Here is a 12,279-nt window from a genome sequence, read left to right as displayed (position 1 = left end):
GCACAATAGAACTAAAATGATCAAAATAAACAAATAATTTAACTAAATTTACTATATTCAAGTATTCAAGTAATACTTTTATAGAATGATAGGGCTAAAATTATTAAAATAAATAATTTAAATTTAAATTTTATTTTAAATTAAAATTAATATTATTCTTTTGTAACACATATTGCATTATAAAATATCATTATATTAATTAAAATTAACTGCATTGTGATTTTGTGTCAAATATCATATTTCTAAAAATAATTTACACACATGTGTAACGTTCAATTATATATTGATTGATTAAAATAATGAAACTCAATACTTATTTTGTTAAGTTTATAGAAGATAAATTGACAAATGTCAAATGATAAATAATGTGGAGTATTATTAAAGAATAATGATTCATTGAAAATGATTGTGTATATTTAAGACACATATTAATGTTTCTTGAATAATTTTTAAATAAATTTTTTGAATTTATAGTATTACTGATAACGCACCTTCATGAGCTCTACTAGAAAAGATATGTAAAAATAATTTGGCTAGAATAAAAAAAATTTAGGATGTGTCACATAATTAATCAGAATTATTAAAGTTATAGAGGTTATGTGCATAATTCTCTGTCAGATAAAAATATTATAATAGATTATAATCAAATATCACTTGAAATATAATTAATGACCCGATGCACCACTTTAGACATAACAAAAACATAAGAAATTAGCAAAGATATTTTCGATTAATAACTAAAATAATACACTATGGGCATCTTTGTTAATATTCATATATTGTGTCAGATTGTTTCTGTTGAGTTTTGGGTCACCCTACTTGGGAAACCATTTTCAGGTGTTGGTGACATGCCTCCTCCAAGGACTTATGTTGAGAGGACTATGGAGCTGAAGCTCACTTTTGTTCACTTTGTATTTACTTTCTTTTCAAGCCTAGGGCTTTTTGTGTATTGAACTTCGGATTGATTTTGTTGTAACCAAGTACAGTCTTGAAAAGAAGTAAGCCTTTAGGGCATACAAGTACCTGTTAAACTTTCATTCTTTATTACTATTTGTAACACATATTGTAGATTCAGGATGAACTGTTTATGAATGTACACTGCATGTGTCACCTTTTGTATATTACTTTGATTAATGGAAGTTGATTATTTCACTTATATCACTTTGTACTTGTTGTTTGGAGTTAGATTGTGTAATTAATGTGGGGGCGTTACAATTTTATATGATATATATTAGCTTATAAGATAGTAAAATAGACACTCATTTTGATAGTAAAAATAAGGATGAATTACACTAATAGTCCTTATAGTTTGAGGCTTGTGTTACTTTGATCCCATACTTTTCAATTGTGATACATTTGATCCTGAATTTTGAATTGTGTTCCAAATAAGGACAATTGGAGATACTATTGCTCAATTTCAAGGGTAAAGTCGTCAATTTGATAAAATATAAACTAATTTGACAAAAATAAATGTCAAAAAAAATATTTTCGAATTTTTAAAAATTATTTCTACCCACCAAAGATAAAATTATGTAAAATTGATAAATCTTTTATACATTTATTTATTTATTTTACCAAATTAATTTTTATTATGTGTTTGGATGATGATCACGTAATAGGTGATTATTTACTTTCATTAAATTAGTTTTTATTTTTTCAAAAGTCAAATATAGCGGCAACTTTGATATCATTATTAAACCAATCCGTTAAATTAAAAAAATTCAAAACTAAAAATATTTCATATATTAAATATATCGATTACACATTAACCCATTACATTATCGTCATGCAAACATATAATAAAAATTAATTTAGTAAAATAAATAAATAAATAAATGTGTAAAAGACTTATCAATTTTCCATCATTTTATCTTTAGTGGATAGAAATAATTTTAAACAATGCAAAAATATTTTTTTGACATTTATTTTTGTCAAATTAGTTTATATATTATCAAATTGACGACTTTATCCTTGAAATTGAGTAATGATATCTTCTATTGTCCTTATTTAGAATAAGATTCAAAATTCAGGGTCAAATGTGCCACAATTGAAAAGTTGGGAACTAAAATGACAAGAGCCGAAAACTATGGGGACTGTTAGTGTAATTCGTCCTAAAAATAATAGTTAAATTAGAAAGAGAATTAGTAATATAAAACTAAAAGTGATTCTAATTATTTAATTTTAATTCTATTTTTATATTTATTTAGAAAATAAAAATATGTAGAAATACAACTACACAAAATTTATTTAAAATATTAAATATAAATATGTTGTAATTGCATTAAGAAGAAAACGCATAAATTAAATATGTAGAGTATTGGTTTTTTTCTTTAATAATCTTTTGAATTATTCATACATATTGTATATAGGTATATAAAATTTAAATTAAATATAATTTTTGTAATAAATAATTTCATGTTAAATAAAGAATTAAATATTAATTAATATTAAGACATCAATAGGATAGATAAAAAATAAAAAAATATAAAAGAAAATCAATTTGATCCGTGCAATGCACATAATTAAGCACATTATCTATTATTTATTTATTTGTATATAGAGATAATTTTTTTTAAATATTATAATAATTAAATTAAAATATCAACTATATTAAAAGAAATTTGACAACGACAAAACTAAATAGAAAAATACAAGATAGACAAAAAAATAAAAAATATAAAAGAAAATTAATTTGATTCCTGCGATACACATAATTAAGCACATTCTGTCTTATTTATTTATTTATTTGTATATCGAGATAGTTTTTTTCAAATATTATAATAATTAAATTAAAATATCAACTATATAAAAGAAACTTGATAGTGACAAAACTAAATAGAAAAATATATGAAAAGTAAGTATTTCTCAAATAGAGTTATATAAAATTGGTTATTATAATTGAAATTGAGTTTGTGTAGAACATTATATGTAAATAAAAAATGGCATGTTGATGTGAGTTTTTTAGGGAAAAATGGTAAACCTTTAGAATATGCCACCTAAGTAAAGAAAAAACATTACTTTTAATAATATATATATGATGATTTGTGAAAATCGTGATGGTTTACAATTTTGGATTATGAAGGTTGTTATATGCATAATATCATAAAATTATTTATATTTTCATAATAAACAAAAAATCAATTTATAAACTTGTAACATGCCCGGGGGTACCCGTGCGCATTAATCAATTCAGACCTTCAATTTCTTTGATCTAGTCTCACGAGTGTATTGTGAAACGTAGATGAGAGTCCACTTTTGACAACTTTTAGAAAATCTATTTTATTGCAAAAATATTTGTCAGAAATGGATTGCGTCATCAGATCTCAAAGTCGTCACCTAATATTTATTTTGAAAAAATTAAGAAACCCGTGACTCGTGCTAAGGCCACTGCTCGTAGTAACCAAGAATGCTTGGCTCGAAACCTTAGGTATAAAGAGGGAAGGTCATTAATTAAACACCCCTGCTCACCTGATAAAAAGATCAGTCTTTACTAAACCATGATATGAATTTTATTTTCTTTATATGTTCACGTTTTGATTATTTAATAAATCCTAAAATTTACTATGTGAAACATATAAGTATAGACTATGCCATTCATTTAGGAACAATTTGATTTTGTGTATTTTGAAAGAGTTTTGAAGATGTTCAACTCAAATAAATTGAGTTTACAAATATAAAAAATCAACATCATTCCAAATTAAGCGACACATACAGTTACATCAAGTAAGCAAGTAGCCACATGGTAGGATGCTCAAACATAATAAGAAAAATGCACACAAACGGGATGCTAAAACATAACAACTTACATATTTACCAACGTCCCACGAACAGTTACAAAACAAAATTAGTAAAATATTGCAAAACGTGCGATAGCGCACATATAATAATCAATTAAAGCACAAAGATGCAAATTGAGCCGGATCAAAATGTATGAAACATGGATGCAAAACATGGATATAATGAAAACAAAATATGATGCATATTCACAAATAAAGAAAGGAAGTAAAAGAACAATATAGAAAGAAGCGCACAGGAAATTATTACAACATTTTAATTATTACAAATTCGAGGGAGATGAATAAATATTGCAACACAATATAAACAAATCCTCACAAACACTCAAAATAAATTAAATATAACAAAATAGCAACTTCAAGCGCCTCAATGACCATCGGAGATTGATCTTCTCCACGTTAGAAGACTGCCCGGTTCTGCCTAGAGGTCGCAAGTACAGTCATAAAGGTCATGGGTGTGATGGTGTATTTTTAGGTGGCTACCCGACCAACTAATGGGCCGGGTAGCCTGGTAGGCTCGGTCAAACTCTATTTCTTAGATTTCCACAACAAAAACAGAACTAAAAACAATATATATGGGAGTCTCAACTCACCTCCTTCAATTAGATTACATAATATAACAAGAAATCAAAGCAAAAGAGAGAAATAAGTAAAAAAGACAATGGGTTCAATATGACGTCTAATTGAACCCAACTCAATTTTATTATTGTGTGCCTCTTTTAGTCCAATTTTATTAGCCCTTTTTATTACCTTTCCATTCTTTAATCATTTTGTCTAAAAGTGATAATTACATCCACTAATGACGAGAAACGTCAAACAAGAAGTTTGTTCTTGGCATGAGAAACAGATGTAATGCCCTGGTAATGAACCTCCGAAGAGATTAAACCATTTAGCATGGAAGGTCTCTTTCTCATGCTTAAAACAAAACTAAAAACAACATATATGGGACTCTCAATTCACCACTTTAAATTAGATTACAACAGTATACAATATAACAATAAATTAAAGCAAAAGAGCAACATAAGTAAGAAATGCAAGACAATAAAAAGTTTGTGAAATTCACCTTCCAAGAAAAGGATGAACTCCTTAGTTCACAAACTCCCTCTTTATTACCCTCAAGTGTAGGAAGTGTTTTCTCAAATCCTCAATTCAAAATTATGGAGTTTATGGTATGGAAAGTGGCTAACTCTCTAGTTTTTCTCACTATCAATCACTAAACACTCTTCCTTATGATCAAGGCAATTGATCTTTGGCTATATCAGAATTTTTTGAGTGGTTTTGGTATATGGAGATGAGGAATTTCAGTAGCTATGGAAGCTTGGAAGTGTTTTGGCTCAAGGTTGAAATGTAGACAATTTTTTCTCTTTTGCTCTATTTTCTTTCTAACTCTCTCGAATGATTTTTTCTCTCCTTCTTTTCTATCCTCTCCCTCTTTAACATGTGATCTGAATGTAAGCCATGTGGGAATAAACATGTCAAGGAATGGGGGACAAGGTAGAAGACAAAGGTGGTGGGCATGACAAGGATGACAAATGATGATCAAGATTTTGTTGCTTTTGATTCATCCATTATGACAAGGCCAAAACCTCTTTTGATAATGGAGGGTGAGTGGAGATAATAGAGGATGAGTGGGTGAACTTGAATGGACCATAAAATGGGTTAATGGGTGTCCCAACTAAACCAAAACCAAAAAAAAAAAAAAAACAAGTTTGATGCTATTTCGGGCTTGTTCAACAAAATCTGCTCTTAAGCCTAACTTCAAACAGGCATATCTCCCTTATCCGGACTCGGTTTAGGTGATTCTTGGGTCTATATTGAAGCCCCAGAAGTCTACTTTCCAATAATGGTAGTGTCACATTTAAATTCCAAGTGTAAAAATAGATATGCCTAATTTAGGGAAGGCTATTCATTTCCTTTGGGCAAAATCTGCTCTGAAGCCTAACTTCAAACGGGCATATCTCTCTTATCCGGACTCGGTTTTAGGTAATTCTTGTGTCTAAATTGAACCTCTAGAAGTCTACTTTCCAATGGTGGTGGTCTCACATTTAAATTACAAGTGTACAAAGAGATATGCCTAATTTATTAAAGGTTGTTCATTTCCATCTTAATGATTTGATGCTCATTCTTTTCCTAAACCAGTTTTCTTTCATCCCCTCTTATTTCCTTCAAATCCAAACCTACAAAGAATATGTTTTTTAATTTTTTTTTGAAAGAGTTCACCTATTTTCCATTTATTCTCACTTTGTCCTTAGTTTACTAAAAAGTGCAATATTTTAAATGAAATGGGAGCCTCAGAACATTGTAGAAACATTTAAAATAAATAAATATTTTGAAAAAAGGGTTTTAAGGTCTAAAATGGTTTGGCCAAAAAAATGTGTAAAGGTTGGGATTAATGTTTAAATTCCATTCTTTTACTGAGATTCTGTGAGAAACACATTCTGATTGTCATCATCGGGTAATCAAAAGAAAGCGTCCAAGTCTTAGGGCTGGTCAAAATGGGGTGTCTACAGTTGCCGTTTTTTGATAGAGCTCGAAGTCATTTCATGACCTGAGTGAATGTCAAATCCCGAAGACGACCCTTTTGACAAGGTCGTAAGACTTGGGCAAACAAACAAGATGTAATGCAAGTGGTTGAACCTAAAGGTTGCCTACGTATCCCATTGCAAAGAATCAAACCACCATAGTTCAGGGGCAAGATGCTAATGATATGCAGGAAAATTTTGGAAACTGGACTTATACGCTATGCAAAGCCGATTATTTTTTAGTAACTTATGACTATGTAATGAGCAATGTGATAACATAAATAAAAACTTAAATCAAAACAAAAGCAAGCCATGTTTCACATGGAAAGAAGTAAGCGAATAACGAGACGGTGCAACCAATCAGAAACATCTCCTCGCGTGGCATACGGAAAGAGAAGGAAGACCTCAACCAAGAGAAATCAATAACCTAACGCGTCTCACGCGAAAAGAGGAAAGATGGTGTAAACACCAGGCGCACTTGATGTTTTTAATTGAGTGAAACAATAACCTAACGCGCCTCACGCGAAAGGAAGAAAGATTGTGTGAACACCAAGCGCACCTGATGTTTTTAACCGAGTAAATCAACAACCTAATGCGTCTCACGCAAAAGGAGGAAAGATGGTGTGAACAACAGGTGCACCTAATGTTTTTAACCGAGGTGAAATAACAACCTAACGCGTTTCACACGAAAGGAGGAAAGATGGTGTAAACAATAGGCGTACCTGATGTTTTCAATCGAGTGAAACAACAACCTAACGTGTTTCACGCGAAACGAGAAAAGATGGCGTGAACAACAGGCGCACTTGATTTTTTTAATTGAGTGAAACAGCAACCTAACGCGTCTCACGTGAAAGGGGAAAAGATGGTGAACAAATCCAAACGCGTCTCACGCTAGAGGAGAAATGGTGAAGAAATCCCAACGCGTCTTACGCGAGAGGAGAAAAGTGAACTTAAAATCCCAATGTGTCTCACGTGAGAGGAGAAATAGTGAACTTGAGATCCACACGCGTCTTACGCGAGAGGAGAAAAATGAATTTGAGATCCAAACGTGTCTCACGTGAGAAGAGAAAAGTGAACTTGAGAACCAAATGCGTCTCACGTGAGATGAGAAAAGTGAATTTGAGATCCAAACGCATCTCGTACTAGAGGAGAAATATTGAACTTGAGATCCAAACACGTCTCACGTGAGAGGAGAAGAGTGAACTTGAGATCCAAATGCGTCTTACGTGAGAGGAGAATAGTGAACTTGAGATCCAAACGCGTCTCACGCGAGAAAAGAATAGTGAACTTGAGATTCAAATGCGTCTCACGCTAGAGGAGAAAAGTGAATTTGAGATCCAAATGCATCTCATGCGAAAGGAGAAATAATGAACTTGAGATCCAAACGCGTCTTGTGCAAGAGGAGAAAAATGAACTAAACAATAGGCGTTCCTAGCCGTAGCTCATACGGAGAGGGGGATGGTTTTAATCGAGTAAACATCAAATCCTAACACATTTCACGTGAAAGGAGCGAAGGTAAATTCGAAGTCCAAATGCGTCTCACGCAAGTGGAAGAAGGTATAGTAGAATGATTTCTTTTTTTTTGTTTTCAAAAGAAGTCAAAAAGAATTTTTTTATAGATACCAAATATCGTATACATATACACACCATATACATAATGCAAATACGTTTATAGGCACGCACATGCAAGCTACATACATATACGGAGACACACACACACACACATACACACACACACACACACACACACACACACACACATATATATATATATATATGAATACACACAGATATGTACATATGGTATACACATATTCATATACAGACAAAATACATACAAATATGTACATACGGTATACATATACACATTCGGGAAATATTCTATTACCGATAAGGAATATTTTGTTTGTGGACATTAGCGAGGAATATGCCGTTACTGAGAAGGAATATTCTGTTTGCTGACGTCAGCATACACAAGACATGCAAAAATAAAGAAAAGAAAAAGAAATGTGTTGATACGGGGGTTCGAACCCTCAATCTCAAGCTCAATCTCGTAGTCCTTAACTGTCGAACCAGACTACCTAACCGAGCCACTCTTGTGACAAAATATGAAAACAAACATATATATATATATATATATAATAGGTATACGATACACATACACATAAAACCAAAGCACAGAAAAAGAAACACTCATTGCTATGGGGGTTCGAACCTTTGACCTCAGGCTTAGCCTCTCAATCCTTAACTGCCAAACTAAACCACTTAACCAAGCCACTCTTGTGACAAAAATATTCGAATAAATATATATATAATACATAGATATACAATACATATACACATATGTATACAACTCTCCCGTCTCTCCTATTTCTATCTGTCAGTTTGTCTTTAAATGCCACACCTGATACGCGACTTTGACTTCTGCGTCAGCCGGCCGACAAAACTAGACTCTTCCTGATTTTTTTGTAACGATTGCCTCGACTCTCTCTCCCTATTTGTCTTCTTCTCTTCTGTCTTCTTCTTAATCACTACTTGAGAGAGAGAGAACAGAGAGACCGAGTAGAGGAGAAAGGCTACCAAAACTCAGTCTGCTCTCTGCTATTACTCTGCGATTCCTTTCTTTTACACCTCTCTCATCTAACACATGGCCTCGGCCCATCCCCTCACTCTCTTTCTAGACTGAGTGCCCCTACTCCTACTTCTCTTAACTTTCCTACACTATCGGTCGAGCAAATAATGGCAGCTCAATCTGACATTGAAGCCAACCACCACACGCTGAAGTCCTGTATGGAGATAGTGGTTGTGGTCTCCAATTTGTCTCACCGACTGCAGAACAGGACAAGTGAGGTACACCGGTTAAACGCCTAACTTTCTCTACTCCAACGCATGTACAAGGATGCGCAAGAAGAGATTAGCGCACTGAAGACGGAGAATAAAGAGCTGAAACGGAAGGCCACCTCCAGGGCCCGATTTGGAGTTCCGTTATACTCTGCCTTTGATGGTCAGCGGGGAGTCAACTCTCTCGGTGGTTTTGTAAGCACTGAGGCAGGGTCTCCAAAGATCTCCTAAGACGAAATCAATATGAAGAGATTGGTGGGAGAGCCGAGCAATTGAGGTCGAGGTGTGGCCGTTATTGGGGGGGGAAAAACAAATCCTTTTTTTTTTGTTTTTTTTGTTTTTCTCTCTCTTTCTGTTTTTTTTTTTTTTTTTTTTTTTTTTTTGTATATATGCTTGGAAGTGGCTTCAACTTTCTTTTGTACAATTCGATTGGGGCTTGATCCCTGGAATTAATAAAACGAGTTTGTTTGCAAATCCAGATGGCATGAATGGCACAACACTGAGCATAAAAATCATTTTGTTTTGAATTTTGAACTTGAAAATAGCTGCAATTTAATGAATTCTGAACTGAATATTGAGCCTATCACTGACCAAAACACAAAATACAACTAAATGAAAGGAAAACAAAGCAAAAACCATCCCAAATGTACCGCTTTACGTTTGCCGAAATAAAATGGACACAAAACAAAGCAACACCGCTCGATTGCCCGACAAAAAAGCATCGCCAGCGACAACGAACAAAAATCATCCCAAACACACCCTTTTGTGCTTGCTAGAATAAAATGAACACAAAACAAAACATCACCGGTCGACTACCCGATGGAAAAGCATCCCCAGCAATAACTACTGTGCATTTTCCGGTGATTGCTTGATTAAGATGACGAGAATTTGAAGTGCAGGTAAAGGACAAAAACATGACTCGACTATGCCCCTAGTTCATTGCTTTGCCCTTTTCTTTTGGTTTTTTGACTAAAAAGATTTTGATTAACATAAGAGTTCAATTAGCATGCTTGTTCACTTCTCCGTTTTGAAATCATGTAAGTCAGGCTGTAAGCACTGCAAATTTTCCCTTTTTGGTCCAAAGAATGGTCTAAGTTTTGCAAAAATAGAATAATTTTTGAAAAAATCAGTCAACTTCATTAAAAGTCCTCAAAATTTATTTTCACAAATGACCACTACCCGATCAACATGAAATCAACCTTTGACATGTATAACTGAATTCGTCTTATAACTGAACCCGTCATGAAGGAGAAATAGGACAACAGAATCAAATGGGGGTGAGTCAATCAAATATAAATAGCTGAGTCGAATAAAAATACACCAATCAAACATGGCCGAGATGAGTGAGTTGAAAAATGATTAGGGCCGAACTTCAAGATGAAGTTGTCTACGTATCCTAAAGATAGGAATCAAGCCATACGTAGTTCCGGCTAAGGTTTACTCGGGTATTGACACTCTCTTTTTGTGATCTAACTTTTGTCAAAGCCGCCCTTTCGGGTTTTCAACCTTGCGAGCTTTTCATTTTTTCTTTTCTATTTTTTTTTTAATTTCTATTTTTTGTTTTGTTTTTCTGCTCTAACTTTTACTTGGGTCGCCCCTTTCGAGTTTTCAGCCCAGCAAGCCTCTCAAGGGTAGTACTTTCGTTTTAGTTTGTCCATGTTGATTGGTTGTGAGATCTCTAGCCATCTAAATCTATAAGAATGATTGCTACACTTGACCAGATAGACATGATGATGTAAGGACTAGACTAATTGGGTCTGAATTTGCCCCTAGTGTAGTGGATAGGAACTCGATTGTCCTTCAATAATAAAAATCATTCTCTTATATTCTAGGATTTGACTTCTTTTTCGGTCTTCATTAGCTTGAGAAACGATCCAGTTTGAATCTTTGTTACATTCGACCTTATTGCCCCTAATTCAAGGGCTGCTTCCATTCTGAATCACATCCAACCTTATTTCCCCTAGTTCAAGGGATGCCTCCATTCTGGCTATGCAAGCCTTAAACTTTGGTTGATTACTGAACATTCTGAATTAAGGTCTGAAAGCTAAGGAGGTCGAACCTCAAGTCGAGAGGAATCCTATGCTGTACAATCTCAAGATCAATTCCAAGCCTGTCTTCAAAGGACCACACAAAAATATTTTTTTGAAATCTTTTAACAAAGTGACTAATCGCTCGTGCTCTTGCGAAGACAATATATAACCAATTTGAACCAAGTCAGGATCCTTCTCAGTACCCACATTAACATAAATGATCTCATTCATCAAGTACTTAGCACACCTCTCTTCCTCTCAGTCAATCAAAATTTGCAAATCTAGAGGAATTCCTTACTCTGTGTTTTCATCATAGTTTTGGAAAGAGTTTTGAAAAACTTTGGCCAACGCGATGATTTAAAGGCACAGAGAAGTAGGTGAAAATTACTACCGTTTCATTCAGATCTTCTGGCTCAATGACTGAAACAGAGTTAAAAGAAAGAAAGAAAAGACAAGACAAACACAAACAGAACAGTGATGCCCGGGTTAACACCCTCGAGATCACCACACTTTGACATAACAAGACTAACTCAACACCCAGTTCACAAAGTAAAACAAAAAAGCATTTCCAATATGCTAAATTATTGCATAGCATCCACCATGTTTAGAGTAAAATGCGTGCTATTAGCAGGTGGTTTACCTTTGATCACAAGACCAACTATCCCCCAAGTTCATTGAAGATGCGATTACTAGTCCTGGAAGTATTGACAGAAGGTTGATTCATGAAGAAGAAGAAGAAGAAGAGATTCATCAAACCCAACAAAAAAAAAAAAACCAATTTCAGAGAAGGAAGAAAAAATCAAAATCAAAATCAAAATCAAAATATAAAAAATAAATCTCACAGCCACAGCCATAAATCATTTACCAATTACTAGGACTTTCATCGTTCAACGAGGTTCCAATAAGCTCAAATTTCTGTTTTTCTTTGTCAAAAAATGGATGAGTTCACACAAAATCAAACCCAAATCAAAGAGGGATGAGAGGTGAGAGTGCTGACAGTGTTTGAATAGAGATAAAGAGGAGAGGAGATTGCTGGGACATTCAACATTCAACGAGGTTCCAATCAGCTCAAATCTCTGTTTTTCTTTGTCA

The sequence above is a fragment of the Camellia sinensis genome, chromosome 12 (assembly GCF_055761805.1).
Source record: "Camellia sinensis isolate YWXY chromosome 12, ASM5576180v1, whole genome shotgun sequence".
NCBI classification, from domain to species: Eukaryota; Viridiplantae; Streptophyta; class Magnoliopsida; order Ericales; family Theaceae; genus Camellia; species Camellia sinensis.
The sequence above is the reverse complement of the archived record's forward strand: the minus strand, read 5'-3'. Positions refer to the sequence as shown.